The following is a 25999-nucleotide window of genomic DNA, read 5'->3' on the forward strand; positions in this document are numbered from 1 at the left end:
TTCTTAATCTCATCCGCCCACCTAACTTTCTGCCGCCCTCTGCTACGCTTCCCTTCCCTTGGAATCCATTCCGCAACTCTTAATGACCATCGGTTATCCTTCCTCCTCATTACGTGTCCAGCCCATGCCCATTTCTTTTTCTTGATTTCAACTAAGATATCATTAACTCGCGTTTGTTCCCTCACCCAATCTGCTCTTTTCTTATCCTTTAACGTTACACCTATCATTCTTTCCATAGCTCGTTGCGTCGACCTCAATTTAAGTAGAACCCGTTTCGTAAGCCTCCAGGTTTCTGCCCCGTACGTGAGTACTGGTAAGACAAAGCTGTTATAAACTTTTCTGTTGTTCAAGCCACGTTGAACCCCAGCCACTCTCTCTTTATGTCTTTTGTCTACGGCAGTTTCACCAGACGTGGCGAAACATCCGATAATGCACGATGATCGCAAGCAGAGCGTTCATACTGCCGCCGGACAGCCACATCAAGCGGGCCGTTGCGTCACGCGTATGTGGTTGTCGAGCGGTAGTGAGGACGCGCTGCTTGCTGTCATTTGACATTGTTTGATCTAAGTGGCGATCTAAGTTTCCATGTCAAACAAATTGCCACAAAGGAAATAAATATGTGAAGAGACGGCGTGTAATAGGACACGGGTGCAGCCGCTGTGCTGGGGAAACCGGATTCGAAAGGAAGCGTCGAAAAAAAGCATGGGTCACTGATACTGGCAATGTCTATCTCTCCAATGGACTTTCACAAGTTGGGTCTCTCGGTATGTGCCGATAGGTATGTGCTGCTCTCGAATAAACTAAAGCCCCTTTTTTTGAACAATGCCGCTTCTCTTATTGCTGTATTTCCTATTGGACGATTGCTGTCCAGTGATAGCGCGGACAGGCAATCGTCCGATCAGACTGAGCGTCAACGGAAACTTTCGAGGGCGCGCCACCGTTGGCTTGCTTTCGCAAGCAAAGAATAAAGAAACAAATCGGCCGTTGAGCACGCTTCTTGGTAATGCGATCTTTGAGCACAGTTGCTGCCTTATTTCAACAACAAGCAACCGCATACAAAATACGCAGTGCCGAACGGAGGCCTTTCTGCGTTTCCGATTGGGCAGCACACGCCGCGATCCACCGCTATCGAGCCGGCGCTCCGGCGACGCGCGATCTTATAGTGGGTCATCGCCGCGGAGAGGGGAGGGTGAGATTAGCAATCATTATTTAATGTTTCCTCGGACGTGAAATGAGGAAACGGGTCGAGAACAGGGGTATTGAGTAGAGGTCACACACTCATTCACTCACAGACAGGCCTCAATGTGGCCGCTGTAACACTCGCGGTGCTGTTCACATTTGACGTTGCGGCATGCAGATAAGATTACCCCTCTAGCCACGATATCGTTTCTTATTATTTTGCCACCCTCTGATTGGCTACTTAGCGCACAAAAAGCACGTCACTGAAGGAATAAAGGCGATTTCCTTCCTGGCGCTGAGTGGGTCGTCTGTTCCTCGGGCCGGTCGTCCTGCCGCCGAATACGTAACACCGCACAAGGTTGGGATGGGAAGTAGAAATAAGGGGACGAAACGCTATGTCTTTCGAGTCACCACAGCAGGCACTGCGCCAGGTAAGGGCAATTATAGGGCAAGAGAGGAGGTGGGAGAAGGTCAGCCAGGCTCAAGCACTGCCAGAGGCGAGAAATGCCACTGAGGAACGCGCCCCGCATCCGGGGAAGCGAGAGACACGGAGCCGCACAGCCACGCGCCGCGGAGACGGAGGAGCGGAGAGCCGTGGATCACGCGCGAAGCGACAAGGAGCGCCCGCCGTCGCCACCGCGGCAGCGGCGGCAGTGCCCGCCACAGAACACCTATATAAATTGCCGCGACATCGGGAGAAGGGACGGCGAGGGCGGAGTGGACGGTAGCGGCAAGAGTGACCGCTACGGGCGCTGCGCGGAGGAGGGAGGCGAGAGGATTGGTGAGTACACGTGATCCGGCTCTGGAGGACAATGGGAGAGTAAGACTCGCGCCGCGCGCCCGCCGTGGTTGCTCAGTGGCCATGGTGTTGGGCTGCTGAGCCCGAGGTTGTGGGGTCGAATCCCGGCCACGGCGGCCGCATTTCGATGGGGGCGAAATGCGAAAACAGCTGTGTACTTAGATTTAGGTGCACGTTAAAGAACCCTAGGTGGGCCAAATTTCCGGAGTCCTCCACTACGGTGTAGCGAAGTGATGCAGCCGTGAGATATCTGACGCATCAGCTCACCAGGGAGACGGACATGAATGGGGATGAGCTCTGGCAGGGGCAAGTCCAAATCCACAGGTATGACGACGAGAAGTAGCATTTCAACAACTAGGTTTATTCACTTGATATTTTACTTTAAGTTAACACTGTACAAAAATATTTACAAACAGAACGATGTCATACCCGTCGTCGTCGGCCTGCCTGACCGGCCTGGTCTCCCCTGGTGAGGTTGCGCCGTCTGCTGCTGTCTACTTGCTCACTCCTCCAAACTACTCGAACTATTCCTTAAATAAGTTTACACAGCATCCCAGAGACACTTTTCTCGTACGAATGGGGTATTTCGTTACTCCGACCAATCAGGCAAGCCGACATCATCCAATGAGCGTCAGAGTTCAAGGGGTCAAGAAATGGTCGCGTCAACACTCTGTACACAAAAGCACTTTGACCATAACTAATCGGCTTTTGACAGCCGAGCAGGGGGAAGAGGGTGCGTCAGGTGCACGTGTGACGTCAGCCGCGGCGGCCGGGCGGCAGTACATGCCCGCGGCGCCGTCGCGATTATTTGTGTACAAAGGTTTGCCCCGCGTCAAGGAGCCCACAAAATTCCCGGAAAGACAGCAAAGAGGCCCGCGGTACACTCTCTTCGCGACAACGGCATGCCACATAATCAGAAAGTGGTTTTGTCACGTACAACTCCATAATTCATTCATTCATTCATTCGCGCCGCGCGCGAGAGAGATGACAGCAGGAGCGCGCGCAGCTAGAGCAGCGCGCGGATGATGACCTCGGTTACGGCGAGGCCGACGGCAAGGCGAAACGCAGGAAGGGGAGCCAAAGAGCTGCGCTCTGAAACAAGCGGTTCAGGGGAGAGACGGCGGAGAAGAGAGATGGCGGTACTTTTCCGAAGGTAAAGAGGCTTTAGAATGAACTTGTTTGACGTCAACTTAGGTCACTGGGCACGTGCCACTTGGGTATGCGCTGCTCTTCACATACAAAAAAAAAAAAATTTTAAATTTAGCCGGTACTGGACGGAATCGAACCCGGGTCCTAAATGTTCAGACAATCTTCCCTGAATATATATATATATATATATATATCCAGACACGTGCCACGCGCAGTCCTTGCGGCGACGCCACTAGACAATGCGGCGTGGGAAGCGCGAGAGAAGAGACCGGATGCAGCACACGCCTGGTACACGACGCATTTAGGCGGTCACGTAACACGGCGTCTCGTTGCATTGCTTCAGTGCTATTCGCATTAACGTCGACAATCATCCTGAGATGGCCTCTGCCGGAATATTTGAATGATGCGATGATTGCGGCAAGCGCGAGGAGACTGTTCCGTTTATTACTAAAGATGTCGAAAGGTATGTCCCTAAGGTATGCGTAAATTCAATAAACAACTCGAGAGCTAGCGAAATTTGGCCAGCTTATCACGTACAACAGTGCGACGCCTAGCAATGTCAGCGTGTGCAAAACCGTCTCCCGCTGCCCGTAATTTTACGCTTTGTTGAACTTTCACACCTTTTCCTTTCACACCCCAAGTTCAGATGAACTACCGGCTTGCGTGCTGTCTACAGTACATGGACATTTAGAAACTGACTGCCAAATTAGTAGACCGGCGCCGACAAGGAGCACTGGCCTCTGCTTCAGGAAGAGCGGAATGGCATAGAAAGCGAACGCCTCGAGGTTACAGCTGAAAGCGATGGCGCTTACGAAGGACTTGAGGGAACGTTCAAGAGAAGAAAGTCCGGGGGATTGAGGCGAGTCGGAGCTATTCTCGATTTTGCAGCAAGACTGTTATCGCAGCTATGTGAGTCAAAATGTGTAGAAAAATTCATTAAGAAAATCATTCCAGCTTGCGCAATGCCATTTACTGACATCGGACATGTCAAGGGAAATGCGTGAGTAAAATTAACAGCGTGGGCCATAATTAGATGCGCTATAGAATTCCTCTCAGTTGTGCTTTGGAAGGTATTCAGGAGCGCCTCAGGTGCTTCAGAATTGAGGCCTACCATGTTTAAACATGGTGGGTATCAAATGCGTCTTATATAATTTGGGGATGGAGAAATTTGGAAGCTTTAAGTGTTTTGGTTGCACCATAGGAAATGATCAAAGTCATGCAAAGTCAGGTTTCTTTCGGAGCTCAATAGTGGAGATAAATGGTAGTCCTTTGTGAACTATTCGTTAGAGCAACAAGTTGGAATAGCTGAAAAAATTTCAAAATTATAGGCATATTGTGCCCGATGTTGCAAGTTTCCAAAGTGATGTCGTATACTTTAAGCAGGGCACTACCACTTTCTATCGCACTTATACGGACGGTCGAGGCTCCTTCGCTTCGCAGGCGCTGGCGTCGCCGTGTGCGGTCTCTGTGTATGAACTCCTTCATCTAGGGGTCCCCCGCAAAATGCGGAGCGGTAGACCGAACACGTGTGCTGTAGTTGGCAGCAAAATTAGTAGCAGCCAGGTTACGGAAGGGAAGCAATGGGTGTAGGGCGAAGTTCACCGACCGCTGCTACACAAGAACTGCCTGTATATGGCCGACCCTTCGCGATGCACGGCTTTCCTCGAGTTTAAGAAAAAATCACTCCTGCGCCATCGTTGTGTCACTAAGCTCCGAAGAAAGGAATTCAAACCCGGAAAGTGAGTCAGAGTGAGCAACACTCGTTACACAGTGACAAAGGGAGTAGCGCCGCTTCCTGGCATAATAAGGTTCTTGCACGTTATCTACACATTTCACGCACCTCCGCACTGAAACTTACGCCCACTCTATCGCTCACGTGTCGAGAATAAGTGAATAAGGAGACTCTTGGATCGGTACGCTGAAGCATGGGTGACGGGCTGCACCACAAGCAAACGAATGTTCGAGCTCGACGTTGTTCTGTCACGGTCCACAAAGTGCCGCGAATGACTAGCGATAACACGTCTTTGCTACAGGGTATTACAATGCACAGAATATCTACGTTCCAAGAATTGTGCGCGGCAAGAACAAATTTACTGCTACTGAGTACACCCGTGAGCCTCTAGGCCGAACACAAAGAATAAGATACCGACTGAATAAGAGACGAGTTTTCGTCAAACCCTAGACTTCAAGATACTGACTGCATCGAGGAGCATTACTGAGTGAAAACCGTGACAAGCCGCTCCTACAAATTGACGGGCAAGTATGAAACCTAAAGCAAAAGACATTGATCCTGATTTAATTCAGTAGTGGAATGTTTCGACAGCTAGGAATACATTTCTAACACTGCTCCTTATGAAGAAGGCATAATGAGCTCTGAAAACGCTTACTGTCACCTTTTAAGCGGCAGCACACCCGCCTAAATGCTATGGTCGTTTGTACTCGAAACGTTTGGGAGCACTGCATTCACGGCGCGCAAGCTGGCGTGTCACGTGGTATTTCTTTGTATTTCACAAGCATCTGCAGTAAGCGAAAAAAAAAAAAAACAGTACGTAATAGATAGAAAGTTCGAAGCTTCTTAATCCAACGTTTTGCAAACCACTCTACAATTCGCTTTCTAATTGGAATTATCTGCGTAAGTTCATTGCTTCAGAAGTTGGCTGATTAATCTTGACGAATTTTGCAATTAAGGAGAATACAAAAAATCATGTGACTTACTCCATACAATCATCATCATCATCAAATTTTATGTCCACTGCAGGACGAAGGCCTCTCCCAGCGACCTCCAATTTCCCCTGTCATGCATTGACCGATTCCAACTAGTGCCCGCGAATTTCCTCATTTCATCGCCCCACCTAGTCTTCTTCCGTCCTGTACTGCGCTTCCCTTCTCTTGGCAGCCATTCTGTAACCTTAATCGTCCACCGGTTATGGTCATGTAACCTGCACATTACATGACCTGCCCAGCTCCATATTTTTTTTTCTTAATGTCAATTAGAATATCGGCTATATCAGTTTGCTCTCTGATCGAAACCACTCTCTTTCTGTCTCTTAACGTTATGTCTAGCATCCTTCGTTCCATCGCTCTTTGCACGGTCCTTAGCTTGTTCTCAAGCTTATTTGTCATTCTCCAAGTTTGTGCCCCATATGTCAGCACCGGTAAAATGCACTGATTATACACCTTCCTTTTGAATGATAACGGTAAGCTCCAAGCCAGGAGCTGACAATGTCTGCCGTATACGATGCAACCCATTTTTATTCTGTGAATTTCCTTCTCATGGTCAGGATTCCCTGTGATTAGTTGACTTAGGTTACCGTACCCCTTCACAGACTCTAGAGGCTGACTTGCGATCCTGAACTCTTGTTCCCTTGCCCGGATATTCATCATTATCTTTGTCTTCTGCATATTAATCTTAAACCCCACTCTTACAGTCTCTCTGTTAAGGTCCTCAATCATTTGTTGTAACTTGTCTGCAGTGTTGCTGAACAGAACAATGTCATCGGCAAACCGAAGGTTGCTGAGGTATTCGCCGTTGATCCTTACTCACAAACCTTCCCAGTTTAATAGCTTGAATAATTCTTCCAAGCACCCAGTGAACAGCATATGAGAGATTGTGCCTCCTTGTCTGACCCCCTTCTTTATAGATATCTTGCTACTTTTCTAGTGTAGAATTAAGGTAGCTGTGGAATCTGTAGATGTTTTCCAAAATATTTACGTGAGCGGCCTGTACTCCTTGATTACGTAGTTCCGCTATGACTGCTGGTATGTCTACTAAATCAAATGATTTTTCGTAATCTATGAAAGCCATATAGAGAGGCTGATTGTGCTCTGCGGATTTCTCGATTACCTTATTGATGACATGTATGTGATCAATTGTAGAGTATCTCTTCCTGTAACCTGCCTATTCCCTTGGTTGACTTAAGTCCAGTGTTGCTGTTATTCTATTGCAAATTGTCTAGGTGAATATTTTATATAATACTCGTAGTAAGCTAATGGGCTTATAATTTTTCAATTCTTTAGCGTCTCCCTTTTTGTGGCTTAGTATAATGTTTGCATTCTTCCAGTTTTCTGGTACCCTCGCAGTAGATAGACACTTCGTATAGAGAGCCGCCAGTTTTCCTAGCATTAGGTCTCCTCCATCTTTGATTAAATTGGCTGTTACTCCATCTTCTCCGGCCAATTTCCTCCCTCTCATGTCTTGCACAGCCCTTCTGACCTAATCGCTAGTTATAGGAGTCTGCAATCTGTTCATTGCTGCTTCGAATGGAGGTATCGTGGCTCCTCTCGGTGCTATACAGGTCAGTATAGAATTCTTCCGCTGATTTTACTATACCTTCGAGATTGCTTATGATATTACCCTGTTTATCTTTCAGTACATACATCTTGGTTTGTCCTATGCCAAATATCCTTCTCAATGATTTCAAGCTGCGTCCATTTTTTACGGGTTCCTCAGTCTTTCTCACATTATAATTTCGAATATCCCTTATTTTCGTCTTGTTGATCAGTTTTGAGAGTTTCGCGAGTTCTATCTTATCTCTTGAGTTGGACACTTTCATTCTTTGTCGTTTCTTTATAAGGTCCTTTGTTACTTGGGAGAGCTTGCCTACTGGTTGCCGTGGTGCCTTGCCTCCCACTTCAGTTGCTGCTTCTGAAGCTAGCGTAGTCACTGTTTCATTCATTACCTCTACGTCATCTTCATCTCTCTGTTTTAAGGCGGCACATTTGTTTCCAAGTACCAGCCTGAATTTGTAAGCAACATGCATTTATTTGCGTCGTCTTTGGGTGCATCGGCATATATGAAGCCCTGGCAAAACTTAGCTGGGACATCCTATATAACTCATGGCAATAGAAAAAAAAAAGAAAAGAAAGATAAAGTGGGGGGAACTGAATGTTGAAGAATTATTTTCAGGGTTACTATTTGATCAGAAAGGTTAAGACTTAAGGTGGTCACCATTTCTACGAAATATAAGCTTTTTTACTGATGAGTTCTCTCGGCAAACTTGGAAACAGCTGCTACCGGCCGCGTTATAGTTTTGAAGACTTGCGTAAGGAATATTTTGCGAAAAGTCTATTTGATCCGCGCTTATTTAACATCGCACAAAGATTTTCCATAGTTGTCATGCCAATTTTTCAAAGTGTTATCGTCGTGGCATTTCTTGTTATGCCGCGGCGCCGGGCTATATTTAGCGCTGCTCGTAAAACACTCATAACACTCCTGAGCATTTGCGCGCGTAATTTATCGCAAAGACTGAAATCAACCCAGACGCTTCAAACTTTCACTACATATTACCCATTTGCGCCAAATATAAAGATAGTACCTTGGTCAGTTCACCGAGTACACCGCATACACCAACTTAGAACCTCGTATGACGCATTAATATAGAAAAAAGGAAGGGTTCAATAATTATTTGTAACGCTCCTAATTAGACCATAAAAGTTAAACAATTAGCCCGCATACTTTAAAGACATTGCACATAAAATACCTCCCATTTATATTAAATATAAGCTTTGTGTAACGCCCAATGCTCTCGAGACGTTCCGAAACATAGCTGATAACAGAGGCATGTCGCCTTTGAGCACATGGTAAATAATGTTTTTTTACGAAAGCGTATCTTATGCACATGCCTTGAACTTCGCATACAAGTTTTCCATATTTATCTCAGTGGCAGTTGTAGTTACGTGAGGGCAGCGGGCTAAATTTTGCGCCGCTCGTAAAACACACTCGTAACGCTCCGGCGCACTCACATACGTAATTTATTACAAAGGCCGAAACCACCGCACAAACTTAGAACTTTGCCGAAGCGTTACCAATAACGCGCCCCCTTGTTTTCGCAAAATATAAACAAGCTGCCTTGTTTAGTTCGCCGACGACAACGGATAAACCAATTATAAACATCGCATGACGTATGAAGGAAGGGAAAAAAATGAGGGTTGTTATTTGCAAAGTTCCAATCAAGCCAGGGACGCGGAAATTTGGCCATACGTTACACTTACCATTCCTCATATTTTCACAATTTTAAATCGGCCTTTTGTACCTTTGCGACATGCACTCTTGCAAGCAATGCTCTGGAACTCATGAATAAATAACGTTGTACAAAGGCTGTAATTACCGCACACAGAATAAACATTTGCCATTGATCACATACAATATGATTCCTGCTTTAACGAAATATAAGCACCATGCATGCCTCGCGTAGTTCACTGAGGAGACTGGGGAAACGCGACTACATGCCTCGTATATAGCGCATAAAAATTGAGTGACGAGAATTCACTATTTCCGAAGCATATGCTTAACCTACACACTTGAAACTTTCGGTACAAGTCACCCATATAGCGGCCTCGTGTACAAATGAAAGTTCTGCCGTTTTCAGTCGTCCCAGGAATATACCCCCCAGCACTTTTGAACACTGAGGTCATCTGTCGAATTTCAGCGCAATGCAATAACGTAACTCAATGAGTAGCATCTTTTAAAAATCATATCTCTAAAGGCCGCCAGGATTTCGACAACGTTCACTTAGCAAGGTCGAGAGTGTACGCCCTTCTAATAACGTGCCTATTTACGTTATTTATTCCTAACTTTCCTGATGCGTAATAGCAGTGTTCTAATTCTGTCCAGAAAGCTGACCTGACCACTCTCCTGACCAACGGAGCAAAGGCGTTGTAAATGCCGTAAATACGCACGAAAAGATGTAATCACTCGACGTTGCTAACTGAAAGCGGTTGAAATGCTGGCGGCCTCCTGAAAGATCATTTTTGGAAATGCTGCCCATTGAGTTACACTGGCGCGCTGCGGTGAAGTTCAACAGATGGTCGAAGAAGCAATGTCCAAAATTATTGGACATGGCGGGGAAGCTATTTTTGCTTTTCGTATAACGCCTCTAAAACGGTCCGAGAACGACAGCAGAGAAATTTTCATTTAAACCCCAATTGAAACACAATTCAAAACTTGCCTGCGTATTGCCCCTAACATTCCCCACATTTCTTTAAAATATAACATTCGCGAATGATCTATTAGAAAAAAAATGCAAGCGAGCGATGGCCCGTGGTAATGTTCCACGCTTCTTCCTGGTGCAGTTCCTCGGAATTTTGAGCTTGCTGCTTCTGGAGCCTTCCAGCTTTCACGCCCCGTGCCCAGCATCTGTCGCCAGGTTAAGTCCAGGTGCAACATTTACACTCTTCGGGCCTATTGTGGTGGAGCCAGTGGAGCCGCCCTGGGCTTCAGAAGGAATAAACATTTTATTGAGGAGGAAAAAAATGCCGGAAGGGAGCGGTGCAGGGTGGGTCCCTATTTTAAGACTCCAATGGCCATCGCGACCCACCCAGCTTGATACAGGAGGCCTTTCTGGGCCTCGAGGTCAGCAAGAGCGAGGATGGCCTCCCAGGGCTCCCTTAGTAAGGTGAGTACTAAAGGTGAATTAATGGTATGAAGTCTTTTGGCGCACTCCCATGTTACGTGAGGCAATGAAGGTCGCGACCCGCATCACGGGCGAGAATTAGTGTACGAGGTTGGGTTTACTGTATGATATCTACCTAAATGTGGGTAGGTATGCGTCTGTATTCTTCTATATTTCTGCGCCTCCTCTGCATTGGGTAGATTGTGTGGTGGGGCGTACTGTCGCCGGGTTCTTCGCTGGTGCTCCAGTATATCGCGGACCAGTAGGCGATCGTCTTTTTCATCGTTGTGCGTATCTCCAGCTCCGTTAGCAAAACCTCGAGCTAGAGTGTGTGCCTGTTCGTTTCCCGAGATACCCTCGTGGCCAGTAGGCCATAAAATTGCATGATATTCTGTCAATGTGTCGCCTATGATCTTAAGGGCGGCTTGTGGTATGTTGCCTTGTAGATACATTCTGCATGCCACTTGTGAGTCGGACATTATGAAAGCTGAGCTGTCTTGGTTTTCCTTGTATGCGACAGCGAGAGCAATCGCCGCTGCTTCCGCTGTAGCAGTGCACATACTACATATCGAGACTGATGTGTGAAGCGTTCCGTGGCGTGTGGGTTGAACTTCCACTAATACATGTCGTTTGCTAAATCTAACTGCATCAGTATACATTACGTCTTGATTGCTGCTGAAGGTTTTCTGAAGCTGTTTAGCTCTCGCTTGTCTTCTCGCTGTGGGATAATTTTTGTTCATGTTGCGTGGGATTGGGGAGACCATTATGCGCTCGCGTATTGAATGCGGCATCGTGGTCGTTTGTTCCTGGGAGTATTGCAGTCGCAATGGGTAGCCTAAACGCGACAGAACGTTTCTACCTGTGCTTTTGAGGCATAGTCGTTCTCTTTGTCTCTTAAGAACAGCTACTCTTAACGCTTGAAATGTGTTGTATATGCCTAGAACTTGCACCGTCTCGTTTGCCGCATTCGTGGAAGCCCAAGTGCTGCCTTATACGCGTCATGTATTAGTAGGGCGATTTCTTTAGTTTCCGATGGGGTTAGCTCTTGATATGGTAGCCAGTATGTTATTTTGCTAAGAATAAAAGCCTGGACTAGTGTTATGGTTTCGTTTTTGTGGAGGCCTTTACCTTTCTTTGTAATTCTGCTTATTAGTCTAGCGATGCTTCTCGTTCTTCACTTGAGAGTCGCGATGGCGTGAGTGGCTCTTTTGTTGCTTTGTGACCATAGTCCTAGTATTCTGAGCATATTTTTTTCTCGCGATGCCTGGTCACCCATGGTTAGATGGATGCTCGGTTTGATTCTGTAGTTACTTACGCCCGTGAATGCGGATAAACTCAGATTTTTCCGGAGCGCATTTCATACCGTTTTGTTCTGCGAAGTCCTTCACCGAGTCGATAGCCTCTTGAATAGTTTGTTCTTTTCGCCCTAACGAGCCTTTGCAGGCCCAGAAGGTGATGTTGTCTGCGTAAAACGTGAAGTTGAGGTCGTTAATTTTCTCTTCAAATCACCGGCTCATGGACAGCACATCCCGGTCCACGCACTTTGATGGCCGCCGACCATATCTGCAAGCATCGTGACTTTACCTCAGCCATCTGAATGCCGGAACCACCCCTGTGCATTCTGCGCATGCGTGGAATTCTGTTAAAAAGCTACGTCCGAGCAACGCACCCTTCAGTGGACCCGGCAGCAAGCTAGCGATGGCCCGTGCTAACGTTTCACGCTTCTTCCTTGTGCAGGTAACGAACTCTTATTGCCTTTAAGCAAAGCCTAGTAGCCACCGGGCACCCTTTATGCTCCATTGTGTGTGACTGTGCGCATATGCTGTTAAAGCATCTCATACTAGCTGGTGCTATCGAATCTAACCGCAGCCCCGACAAAGAGATTCGTAACGTCTTGAAAGAACTGCAATTTGGGCAGACGGTAATGCTAGAGCAACTAAAGTCTATTGAAAAATAATCTAGTTGATCAGGATAAAACGTTCAGTGAAATTAAAGCACGGTTTGACAAAATGGAGACAGCCTGTGCTGGCATCAACGACATGCAGATTGAATTGGGCAAGCTTCATGAGATAAGCACCGAAAATACGGCACAGATAGGTGCAATGTCGGCCCAGATAAACTATGCTGAAAATAGATCCAGAAGAAATAACCTTGCTTTCTACAGCAGCGAAGACAAACCAAAACAATCATGGTCTGATTCTGAGAAAATCATTATTGCACATTGTAAACAATATTTAGATGTACAAATAGAACCGCGTGATATTGAGCGTGCACATCGCATTGGGTCTTTCCAAAATGGAAAGTGCAGACCTATAATTGTGAGGTTTGCTCACTTTAAAAGCAAAGATCATGTCCTGTCTTCGGCTCGGAAGTTCAAAGATACGAGCTATGCCGTTGCACAAGATCTCGCCCCCACGCGCCTTGCCCAGAAACGCCTCATATAGTTTGAAAGAGCCCCTAAATTGCGGTAGAAGTTGCGACATGAATAGCTTATCGCAGGTGAAAAAACCTATTTCGACCACAGTGCTAACCAGGTCGTTTAGGAACCAAATTGTATGCCGAGTCGACGGAACTGTCAGCAGTTATCATTTCTACTCGCTAACATTCCAAGTGTTGTTCCCAAGCGTGATGCACTGTGCAGTCTAGTAGGCTCATCTTCTTGCGATGTCTTACTATTAAAAGAAACATGGCTTAACACATCAATCGATGCTACCGAAATTCTCCCTTACCTCTCGCATTTTCACATTTTCCGGAAAAATATACCCGATAACTCGCGCGGTGGGGCTGTATTATTCGCCACTAAGCGGAACCTACATTGTTCACTTGTAAACCTCTCATCACAACTGGAAATTATTTTGATTCGATGCATTGCTACACACCCGCACATTCTGATTCTTATTTGCTATCGGTCCCCCAGTGCCGACAATTCTTTCACGCCTTTACTTCATAAAGCCTTAAGTACGTCAACAAAAACATATCCTAAAAGTCCTGCCCTTCTGTTTGGCGATTTTAATTTTCTAACTATTGATTGGTACGGTCCTGCATGTACATTATCTAAAAGCAGCCATCTAGCGATTTCTTAAACACGTGCATAAGAGTCGGCTTAACGCAGCTCGTCACTGACCCAACACGTGTTATTGCTCGCTCGTCCAACGTTTTAGATCTTGCATTAACAAGTAACCCTGATACCTTTACCCCTGCCACCTTATGGCGCTGTTTGAGCGATCACCTGACGGTACATATTGCGTTTCATTGCAACGTAGTAAAGAAACAAGAAATCGAAAAATACTTGCACTCTATGATAAAGGGGCTCCGTCAGCATCAACCAAGAATTATCTGAGTACTTAACTAGCTTTCTACTAAATTCTCTCGAGTCGAACTGGTTGCTTTTCAAAGCAGAGAAGCATCGCCTTATACGTCTTTACATTCCCACCATTACAATAACAGAAAGAACATCACCATGGTTTAATGTATCCTTCAAACGACTAAATAATAAGAAAAAAAACGGTTATTTCGATCCGCCAAATGATCTAATTATTCTTCCACATGGCAAAAGTATTTCGCAGTCAAGAAAAAATATGACAAGTTAACCTCTCAAAGTAAACACAAGTTTCTTTCTACCACTTTACTAGCTGTGCTACATACTAACCCGAAGCGATCTTGAAAATCTATTAATCCTAATCAATGGAATAAGATTTCCTTTAAGAATAGCTCCGGACTTCCGATCCCTGAGGCTGAGGTTGCAGATCTTTTTAACACAAGATTTAGTTTACTAATGAATTACCTGACGGCTTGCCTGATCCACCATATTTAGTCTATCCGCTCATGCAAAATATCACATTCGATCCCATCGGCATTGTCAAAGTAATTGAATCATTAAAGAACTCGTCATCCACGACAGTAGACGGTATCAACGCCAAAAGGCTAAAAATACTAAACATGTGTGTAGCCTGTCTCTTAACAGCGCTTCAATTCCACATGACTGGCAGGTGGGCAAGGTCATCCCAGTCTTCAAGATAGGAAGCCGATCATCACCAAGTAACTACTGACCTAATTCCATAAAAAGCGTCTCTCGTAAAATAATGGCACATATTTTATACTCGCATTTTGCTAACTTCCTAAGATGCGTCAATTTTTTTCACTCAAGTCAACATGGTTTCCGCAAAAATTATTCCTGTTCCATCCAACTTGCTCTTTTCTTGCACGACTTAGGTTTAAACTTAGATCGTAACATGGCGACTGACGCACTATTTTTAGATTTCGATAAAGCGTTTGATAAGGTTCCCCATGGTCTTCTCTTAATAAAGTTATCGCGTCTTAACATTCATCCGTGTGTTCTAAGCTGGATTCGAGGGTTTTCAACTAACCGTCAGCAGTTCGTATACGCTAACTCACACTCTTCATCCTTAACACCCGTGCTTTCAGGCGTACCTCAAGGTACCGTGTTTGGTCCCCTCCTTTGCTTAATATACAACAATGACCTGCCTTGTGATATTTCTTCCCATATCCGACTCTTCGCAGATGATTGTACGGTTTACCAAGTAACTATTAAGCCCATCGACCATGTCGCGCTACAAAATGACCTATCGCGCATACAGAACTGTTATAACACTTGGCTCATGTCATTAAATGTATCTAAAACTATGTTGATATCTATTCATCGTCTTCGTAATTACGATATGCCTAATTATAGCATCAATAACATGCAGAATGGAACAACTGATTCATTCAGATATCTTGGTGTGTATATCTCGCGTGACTTAACTTGAACCTGTCACGTTAACCACACAATAGATTCTGCTAATCGTACTCTAGTTTATCTACGCCGTAACCTCTTCCTCGCTTCTCCCTCTAATAAAGAACTTGCTTTTGAAACTTTTTGCTGCCCAAGCTGCAGTAGGCCCATGCAATTTATGACCCCCGCCACATAAACCTTATTAACGACCTGGAGTCCGTTCAGAAACACGCGACACGATTTATCCTGTCAAATAATTCGTACCCCCAATTCAAGCATCTCGGCACTAAAAGCCCAAATAAGCTTACCCTCTCTAGCCTCACGCCGTAGAATATCACGTCTTAACTTTTTTTCATACATTTCTCCTACCTTTGCTTTTTGACAACCCGTACGTAAAAAGAGCACATCGCATGGCCCGCACCAGTCACTCAAACGCAGCATATCCCCCACAAGCCCATACCGTGAAGTTTCAGCAATAATTTTTTATGCGCATAACACGAGACTGGAATGGGCTGCCCACCGAAATTGCCACTATCGTCGACCCACTTGCATTCAAGCGGCTCATCAAAAATATCCCATTGTAGCTTGTAACATCTTTGTTTGCCATTAACCACCCACTCCCTCATGTAATATCTCAACCAGAGACCTTTCAGGAAATAAATAAATAAATAAATAAATAAATAAATAAATATAACAGTTTTGAGCGTTCCTAGTAGACTGAAGAGCTTCGCTGTAAAAAAAATAAAATAGCATAAGTCTTTGGTTTAACAGCTGCAAGAAAGAGAGATAGAGAGAGAATGAGAGAGGAAGAAAAGGAAGGCTCGATAAAGCTATAAATATGTGGAGTTATGGAGTGCCGAATTATGTTCATGTTCGCATTTGGAAGGCTACAATTAACATGCACCACAATTTCACAGAGAAAAAGCTGTGCATACCGCAAAGATAAAGTAACAACCTATATATCTTATTCGCACTTTTCTTTGTGTAAAATCATAGAATATGTGGTTATGGTTTATATATTAAATGTCATTTACTTTTTTACGTTCTTATTTTTAAATGTTGTAATAAAACTGCACTCAGTACCTTCACAACAAAGACTCCATTTTGTTCTGTTGCACTTCTGTATTATATTTTTTCTGCTTGTCTAGTTTCTACTTATTCTATTAGCAGGCCGTCATAGGATTACTTCATTCCCCCTAGCATTGTTTGCATCACTCCTGGGATGATACTTGAAGATATTTCCAATGGCAGCGGATTCCATGGTGTCATTAGTACCAATGTACCATATGGTCTTTAAATGTCCTTATTTACTTGCCGTCTCGATAACACGAAATGGTCCTTATAGGCCATCTTCAGGCTTGGCCCTCTTTTTACCAGTACGAAGTCATCGACGTCGAGTGTTTTGATAACGTTGTATTTTGCCTCTTGGCGAAATGTTTCTTCATTCTTTCACGCTACCTTGACCTACTATCTTCTGTTCTTGCTGCTTCTGTGAGCTTTATGTTCTTGTCAATGCCGAGGCTTATATCCGCAGGCAGATAAGGTGGTCTCCCAGTTGCAGCGAATAGAGGAGTGCATGCCAGGCCAGTTGCACACGAGCGGTTATGGTGAGCTACTGCCGCTTCCAGACAAAATTTCCAATCACCTGGGAATGCTGGGTACATGCTAATGTACTGTTTGATGTCCCTAATAGCCCTTTCAGCTAGCTGCCATTACCCTGGTGCACTCATCAATGAACAACAGGATGGCTTGTGTTTTATTAACTCCTTTAGACTTTTTTCGTAGTTCCGTGAAGTCTAGATGAATAACCTCAAATGGAGTGTTAGAATATTGTGGTATAACCATTTGTTGCTTCGGTTGCTTAAATTTTACTTTGTTAATCTGGCATTTATGACATGATAATACATAGTCTTTTGTTTCTTGCTTCATACGAGGCCGTGATAACCTTTTTGTCAATTTCATGTAGGTTCTCCAAAAGCCACCATGGCCTCCTTATTCGGGGCTATCATGATACAGTTCCAATATTTTTGAAACCAAGGAGGTAGGAACGGCAAATCGTCTATTTTTGGTACGTTGCTAAACCTCCGTTCCTTCCCATATCTTTGCAACATTTGCCTCTTCATGATTGTCTGGAAGCATAATGGCTAATCACGATATTGCATCCGCGTCCTTCATAGAAGCTGCCGAGCTACGTCAAAATCAAATTACCGAAGTTCGCCCACCCAAAGAGCTATCTTTCCTTTCAGTTCGGCCATCTTCAATATGCCCGTTAGCACTTCATAGTCTGTGTATAGCTTGAACTTTGCACCTTCCAAATATGAGCGGAAGTAGCGGACGGCTTTTGAAACGGCGAGAGCTTCGTTCGTGGTATAGTTCAATTTAGTTTTGTTGGATGTGTAGCTGTAGTATCCATGCCAAGGTTGAGGACTGGGCGCGTTCGTATAGCATATTAGAGGCTCGATTGCGCAACATTTGGACGACACACACAGAAGAGAAACACACACCACAGAGCGCTACTTGCAACTATATTTTGTTCCCTTGCCAATGAAATAAATACTGGAAGATGCTCGGGGGGGGGGGGGGGGGAGGCTAACGACAAAAACAAAAAAGATTTTCACAAACATGGCCATCCAGCAATGCCAAGCCAGCTTTGTCATGTGATCATTTTTGACATCGCAAAGTATCCGACTTGTAGTATCCAACTATACGAAGCTGTTGGTTTGGTGGTCGTGATGAGTCTCTCTGATAGAAGACTGCTCCCGTGCCATAGTGAGATGCATCGGTACTCAATTCGAAGTGCAGTGCAAAGTCTGGTAAGCGCAACACAGGATCAGAAGAAATTATTCGGACCAATTCTCGGTAGGCGTCATCACATTCTTCTGTCCAACAAAAGGGAACATCCTTCCGAGTCAGTCTTGTCAGACGGCGACTTTTGAGAGCATAATCTTGAATGAGTGCTCTGAAATGGCCCGCCAAGCCTAGAAACACGTGAAGTGAGTGCACATTGTATGGCTTAACTAGTTTTGCTGTACGAGCTACAGATTCTTCTTTCGTAAACTTCGTTGTTCCGTCCAAAACTCTGCCAAGAAATGTCGCCTTAGTTCTGAAGAACTCACTCTTCTTGAAATTAACGTTTAGCTTGGCATCAGATAACGTTGCCAGAATATGACCCAGGTGTTCTTCATGCAACTTTTTACATTTAGAGTATATGATAATGTCGTCCACGTACACATTGCAGAAGCGTTCAATGTAGCGATTCAAAACTTTTCATCATCTTTTGAAACCAACTAGGTGGGTCTTTCTATCCAAAAAGGCGGTTATATTCGTATATGCCAAAGGAAGTCGTAAATTCGGTGTATTGCTTGGTGCCTTCTTGCAGTGGAACTTGCCAGAAGCCCTTGGACAAGTCTATGCGAGAAAAGCAGGTACAGCCTCCGGTTTCATCGATGATAGTGTCATTCCTTGGCATTAGGAAAAGAATCAACAGGGTTTGGTTATTTACGGCTCTGTAATCCATACGTAGCCACCAGCTGCCGTCTTGCTTTGGAGCAATGGTGATAGGTGAAGCAAAGGGAGGCACCAATGGGGGAATTACATTGGCATCTAACATCTTTTGTAGCTCTTCTTTTAGCCCAGCCTTCTTTTCATTCGTCAAATTGTATGGCTTTTTTCTCGCAACTGTTTTGTCGGACAGATGAAATGGAACTTCGAACTTTGTTATCGCTGGTGGATATGCTCCCAAGCATACCAGTTCGGGGTAGAGTTGAGGAATTGCTGTCTTTCTTCAGCATCCCTAGGTGGTCTTCTTTTTGTCCCGACTCTGTTCGGTCAGCCTCTTGATCAACAGACACCGTATCGTCCCAATAAATATTCAGTCCCAACAACTTCCTGTCAGGACGAGATAGGAGAGTCGTACTCCACAGTGTCTAAAGCTAATGCAACCACTTCTGCCTCTTAAGATTAGTACTTTCAGGCATTCCCACTCAAAATACTTTCTCTTGATTCCATCATATCCATGTGCAAGAACTGATCTCCCTCGAAATACATCCTATGGGTTCGCGTTGCTTTTCTTAAGAATAGATGCAGAAGATCCGCTGTCTATAAGCGCTCTTGTACGTTGTCCATTAACCACAATTTCTATATCTAACAAACTCGCAGAAATCAAAGAAACAGTCTCGTTTTTTATCATAGGGTCAGAATGAAAACCCTCATTGATTAGTTCTTTTTCAATCTGGGCAAACTGCGTTCCTCAGGTAATAATCTCTTTCCGCTATATGCAGCGACCTACGATGACTTCCCTCTTGGTAACCGTTCTTTGGTAACCGTTCATGAAACTCTGTTTCTCGATGCTTCTGCCCCTTGGACATCCCGACGCGGCTTTGTCGTCCTCTCCATCCAATGGCAGGCGATCTTTTGAAGTGACTCCAGCAATGCCTCCATAGTTTTTGGTGCTGCAGCTTGAATTTATCGTTGCAATCCCCGAGGTAGGCCTTGTATATGAGCGTTCTAACAGATTTTAGTGGAAGTTCCAACTTTGCAAGTTGATGTAGTCGGCGCTTTCCGAAGAAATACTCGAGGACTGCTGCAGACCTGTAGTGATAAAATATAGCTTGTTCCCGTCGCTCAAGCAGGCTGCCATGGTATGATGAGATGGTCTCCTTCTACGTGCTCCCCGCATCGCATTGATGTCCCGTGATACGCAGCTCGTACCATTTTCTTGCGATGCCATTTAGAAAAGGAAGCATATGCTTCACTATTCTTTCATCTGTGTCCCAGCCGTTTTGTGGACAGGTGGATTCAAAGAACGCAGTCCAAGTTTCTGGATTCCCCGACAAACCATCAAAGGGTTCAGGTTCCACAACCTCTATAGGAACGCTTTCTTTAAGAGTCAGAGCTGAGACAAGAGTCTGAATCACTTCATTTTGCTGTAAAACTTGCTTTTGTTGAAGTTGAATCACCTGAAGCATAACGGAGAGATCTGAATGGTAAGCTGGCTCCGATGCGACTGACTTCTCTACTTGCGATAGTACAAGACGGTTGAAAAGGGAGACTTGAAGATTTATGTTCACGGACCCTTTCTCTAAGAGTTCGTCCAAAGACATAGATGCCTTCTGCAGAACGATAGACACGAGCTCACCTGTCGCGACGACGGGAAGATCGACTTGCGGCTCTGCAGGGTAACGCGTACTTCGTGAAGACGAGGCTCTCGCTGGCTGGCTGAACGAAGAAGGTTACCCACATCATGGATCGTATAACGCCGACTGCGCCAAAATATATAATAAAACTGCACTTAGTAGTTTCACAACACAGGCTCCATTTTGTTATATCGCACTTATTTTTTTTATCCCCTTGCCCCTTGTCTAGTTTCAACTCCTATTTGCAAGCCGTCATAGGATTGCCTCAAATATTACGTATTTTTATGCCCGCACTCCTCTCCATGAATAACTGCGCTATAGCCACTGATTTCCTGTTCAGTTACCTGTTTGGGTGGATGCAATTATGTGAGGAAAAAGCAGGCAAAGAAAAATAAGATGGTGATCTTCGCAGTGGGAGAGTGCCGCCGCAAGAAATGAGTTCAGGGCGGAAGGAATCATCGGCGGTTACTACATTTTTTTGCCGTGAGAACATTTATGAGATCACGACTTGTGAATGAATGGAGCATGTGCTGGAGATACCACAAAATGTTGCAGAATTCACGTCAGCATAAAATTGTCGAAGTTTAGCGTAACTTGTACTCTTGTCTTTCTTGTCTTTCTTGTCATCGTTTAGCGCGTAGTGCTTACAGCAATCCACGACTGACTATAGTTTAAAATAAAGAACAACTTCCTGGCAGTGAGTTCGCTGAACACTTCGTCAGTTGTTGCACTAACTAAGACAGGTCATTTTGCCGGAACAGTGGCTCCAGAAACGCATTTAGCTCTAAAACTGTTGACCACACCAGCGAACCTCTGTGTTGTTTGGATCCCAGCAGCCACATATCATAAGTAGCTGAACATTGGGCTTGTTTAACTTCCCTCATTTTATTGCCGGTGACTGCGTACAGGACTATCGCGAGGCGAGCAATGATGCTTTTAGAGGCACGAACACAAAAACAATCGGCGCCAACAGCGACAAAGATCGCTGTGAAATGCGCATGAGCTCTTCTAATGTGACACGTTTCTTTCATATTATTCGCACACAATTTCATTTCATTTATTTCATGGTGGAAAATGGGTGCGAGGAGCCGATTTCCAGTTCAGGTGTTGCTGCCAAGCGATAGGTCTTACTATATTTGTGGCAACTTCCCAAAGTTTTCATCCGCATTACACTGGGAACGTTCTCGTAGCGCACGAAATTGTTTTGAGCTCAGGACATCTACATTTACTTTCCTTGATACGAACGAATGCACATGGTTTTGTTGACGCCTTTTTGCTTGCATCATTGCGCCATTCAGCTCCCTTCTTTCAGCTTTTTTCAGCAGCAGTCGTTTTCAATCTTCACTGCTTTAAGAAAAGCAACCGAAGCGAAGCTGACTCCGCAATGGTTCGAAAGAAGCCTATGTTACCCGTTCATCTTTTGCTTTGTCATATCTTGCTTTTTCTTGCTCACCATATGTGTATCCCCGAAAGAGCCTGAGTGCCCCACTTGCTTTCGCGTTTCACCGCAGAGAACAGATGCTACGGGCGGATTGTCTGCTGGCTTTGCGTCGTACGCACAACCACAGAATGTTTTCCGTCCCATATAGCATCTTTATTTGCGGCCTTCGACCAGTGAAGTGAAAGTGCCCAGTATGATCCGTATTCCAGACCTCAGCCTATCAGTAGCTCGGCGAACCATGACCGAGTGAGCTGACACAAAGGCCCAGAAACTGAGGGTGGTTGCACTATTGGACGATGTTTTTGTTTTGTAGTTCTCAGCCATATTGCAAGCTATTGTCACATGTACTTTGCGCCTGCCAAATCACTGCTGGAAGGCAGCAAACTTTCCCTCCCAAGTTCATCGTCGTGAGTTTGGCTCTTGCTTCGGCTCAGCCAGGAGTCTCATCGGATCCGGCTTTACTTTATTGGCATACATAGACGCATTTATTTAGAAGTAGATTTGTCATAAAGTAGTGACAGTGAATCGTGCTTTCGATGCATGACAATATGAAGCGCAATACTTCTTGTTGCACACTTCTAATTAAAGAAATTTTCTTCATGCTACTCCAGAATTCGGAGTTTACGTAAAGCATTGTTTCTTTTAATACGACTTATTGCAATTTTGTTAGGGAACTTCATTAACTTGCAAATTTATCTGTCCATATCCAACCTCTTTCACGCCAACTTGGGTCACTGGGTAGTCCATGGTCTAATAAGTAACGCATTAAGCTGCTGTGCTGAGGGAACTAAGTTCAAACGAACCATTGGACCAACTTCGGCCACTGGAGATGTGATACTTGGTATGCGCGGCTCTTCAATGAACTTCTTTCCCGCCAATGTAGGTCACTGAATATCTGCCACTAAATATGTACCAGTGTTCAATTACAAAAACAAAATATTTGATATTTCTTCGGTGCTGGGCAGTATCAAACCGGCGTCATATATATTCGGAATATATTGTCTGGATAAATGATTACGCACGTGCCTCGCGCGGATTTCGTGTCGGATCCCCTAGATGGCGTAGCGTGTCCAGGGGGAAACGTGACACAGGAGGCCGGCTGTATACACGCCTTTTACGCGCCGCGTTTTGGCGGTGGCAATACGGCGAGTCGCAACACTGCTTCAACGCTAATATCATTAACGACGACATTTATCGTCAGATGGATTCTGCGGAATCGTTCTTAGTAATTTTCGCTTCCAGTGTTCTATTCTTGATTTTAGGTTTATCTACAAGCCATCTATGAGCGTGGTTGGTCATCTTGATAAGTTTTCCGCGACGTTTTTTCGTCAACGAGGCTTGCGATGTGGGCTTGTTGGAATGACACCATAATACATTCTAGCGAAGACACACGGGCACAAGAACGGGCACCCAAAAAGACAGAAGGATACCAATGAGTACACATCAGTACCTTAACGCACACAGGATGCTAGTTTCCAACGGCAATTTATTTTCTGCACCATACGTATACTATCGACAAAACGCATCGCACTTATGAACGTGGGCCATCAGAACATAAAAAAATAACAAAATATGCTTTTATATTAAGCAGTGGTTACCAATGTGGAGTTCGCCGCGTGTGCCTAAGTTATAATTAACTATTTGTTTGGCAGCGACACTTATGGTTTACTGACACGGGCTATATCAAAGGTCTTACTATAGCCACATGGGGTACACTACAGGGGTTGATAATTTTTGAAGTTTTGTGGAAGTTTTAAACATCGCCTTTTACAGATAACATAGTTCTAAACCTTGAGCTGGATTATTCAAAGAGGCGGACATTACTTGCATGAGAAACTTGCATTACTAGCATGTTCAACAAGTTAACAAAAATTACTAATTAATTTCTGAATTATTTACTTTACGGTACATTGCGATTTGCGAATTCTAGCCAGTACGTGTACAAGGTGTATCCGCTTGGAGTAAATTTCCAGACCGATATTAGTTCGGACATATGCGCCATGAAACACTGCCTAGAAATGCATTTTTCCCCACTTAACAAACCGTTGTTTTATGCATTGAAGCACAAAAGTAACTGTAACGCCCATGCATGTCGTCCCACACTATGGCAAATCATATCTCAAAACTGGTGTCATCCTGGATTTTAATTTTGATGGTCTTAACTTGCAAACCCACCGGCTATAATTCGTAAATTGCGATATGCGTCGTAAAGTAACTAATGAAGAAGCTAATTATTGCATATTTGTAAATTAGTTGAGTATGTGTTTCGATATTTGGTGTTAATAATGTTCGCTGTTTTGAATAATCCAGCTCAATGACAAGAACTATGCTATCTGACACAGGCCGTATTTAAAGATTCCATCAAAATTAAAAATGATCCTACTGAATACAGGTGATAAATTTACGATGGGAGTTGCGCGAGAACGCTGCAGCAAGGACGGCACGGGCACGTGCACATTGAAACACGAGCACATCACCTTCGCCGCACTCGTCATCCAATCACTGACAACGGCATCGTGAGCATGTCAAGAACTACAACCATCTGCGACAATACTCGCCGGCGGAAGTGCGTTGTCGTGTTCGAATCGATGTTTGGATGTGGAGTGGAATGGTTTAAGGCGTGTAATCTCACTGGTTATTGCGGCACCTAGAAGTTAGCGGAGCGATATGATATGCCAGGTTAGTGACATTTCATATGACGCGGTATATGGCTGGCATATGGCCGACGCGACGTCACGGTAACCACAGCAAGACGGTGTAACGGTAAACTTGGGAGGGTGTCGGCGTTTATAAAGTATTTCTGAGTAATTTTTGAGGCCCATAAATGATCACAAGCGATCCAGTGGGGATTGCAGCAAAGAGATTTACGAGCCAGTGAGCGTATCTTCGTGAGGATGGAGCGTGATGTCTTTGACCAATGACGGGTTGTCGCGAAACCGCAGCCTGAGTTGCCAGCTGTGTCGTGACACGGAAAGTTGAAGGCGAATGTTGCACAAAGAAAGGTGATGTACTAGTACCGCGGTGGTCTTCACAAACATACATAGCAAGTATATCTGCCAGTACACGGTTGATGCTCGCAGTGAGACCCTTTCGGTATGGCTGTGGCGAACTTGTGGTCGGCCGTGGAACTATACTACTCAAGATAGGACGCAGCGACCGCGGTCTCTGATTATTAGAAGCTCAGAGGCCACAATTTTTCATAATTATCAGATGACTCCCAGAGCGGTCAAATGAGAGCAGCCACCATGAGACCGTTCTGCAGCTTTTGTCTGTCACATTCTGCGGCTTTCTTCTCCTCTAGCTCGGCAGGCGTTTCCGATGGCTGCTAGTTTTGCATTTTTCAGGTGCGTGAATGTGCAGACACATAGCCTCCTAGATAACTTCTGTGCCTGCCGGATTATCGGCGAACCAATAGGAAGCGGCCGTCATTTGAACTATGGCGGTGGCGCCACTTACGTAGGGTAGTCTCGAGCACGCCTTGACGATTTTGGTGCTCGCTACTATAAAAGAGCAGCAACATACCGCTTGTCGAATTATTAGCGAAGCAATAAGAAGCAGCCGCTGTTGGAACTTATTCTGGGGGCGCCAGTTACGTTGGGTTCTCCGGCACGAGACGTTCATTTGAGGGATCGCCTTTCTGTGCAGGCGCGAGCAAGAGCGGGCGCGAGAGAGAATTCTGTGGGCCTTTGCTTCTTGAATATAAGACTCTGCTTAGGCACTACGGAGGAGGTTTCCTAGCGCGGGTTGTATGCGTTTGTCCCTAGGCGTGCCGGCAATCTGGAGTGGGGTCGATTTAGTTCACGCTCGGAAGCTGCCTGCCGGCGCAGTGAGGTAAAGCAGTGGGTACTGACGCCCGATTTGGCGACCGCTGCGTCGGAAAAACTGTCTCGCACCTGCGGCGCTCGTGCTAAGTCAGTCGCGCCGGACCATTGCTTTCTCGCGCCTTCCGGGGATGTACCTTTGCAATAACATCACAGATGTTTCGGGAGGAGCAGTAGGGGCCGTAGTAGAGGCTGGGCCGCACAGAATGAAAATCTAGAAGTCAGGCCGCCTTAGCAACTGCGTTTTAACGCAAGTGGCTGAAAGGCCGCCGGTGACGCTCTGTGCCCCTGCAACCACAATGAGAATGCGTCGCGCTACCCTAACGACACTTCACAGATGTAAACAAAC

At 45.2% G+C, this 25999-nt stretch overlaps 1 long non-coding RNA gene across 2 annotated transcripts in view; it reads left to right on the forward strand.

Annotated features, from left to right (window-relative positions):
* The window catches only part of LOC140218652 (uncharacterized), a 119172-nt gene that overhangs the window by 48336 nt on the left and 44837 nt on the right, over positions 1-25999 (forward strand). For both annotated transcript variants that reach the window (XR_011894875.1, XR_011894876.1), the window contains exon 3: positions 10199-10521. This is a non-coding gene — a long non-coding RNA (uncharacterized lncRNA). The remainder of the gene's footprint in view (positions 1-10198; positions 10522-25999) is intronic.

The sequence above is a fragment of the Dermacentor andersoni genome, chromosome 5, assembly GCF_023375885.2.
Source record: "Dermacentor andersoni chromosome 5, qqDerAnde1_hic_scaffold, whole genome shotgun sequence".
Lineage (NCBI taxonomy): Eukaryota > Metazoa > Arthropoda > Arachnida > Ixodida > Ixodidae > Dermacentor > Dermacentor andersoni.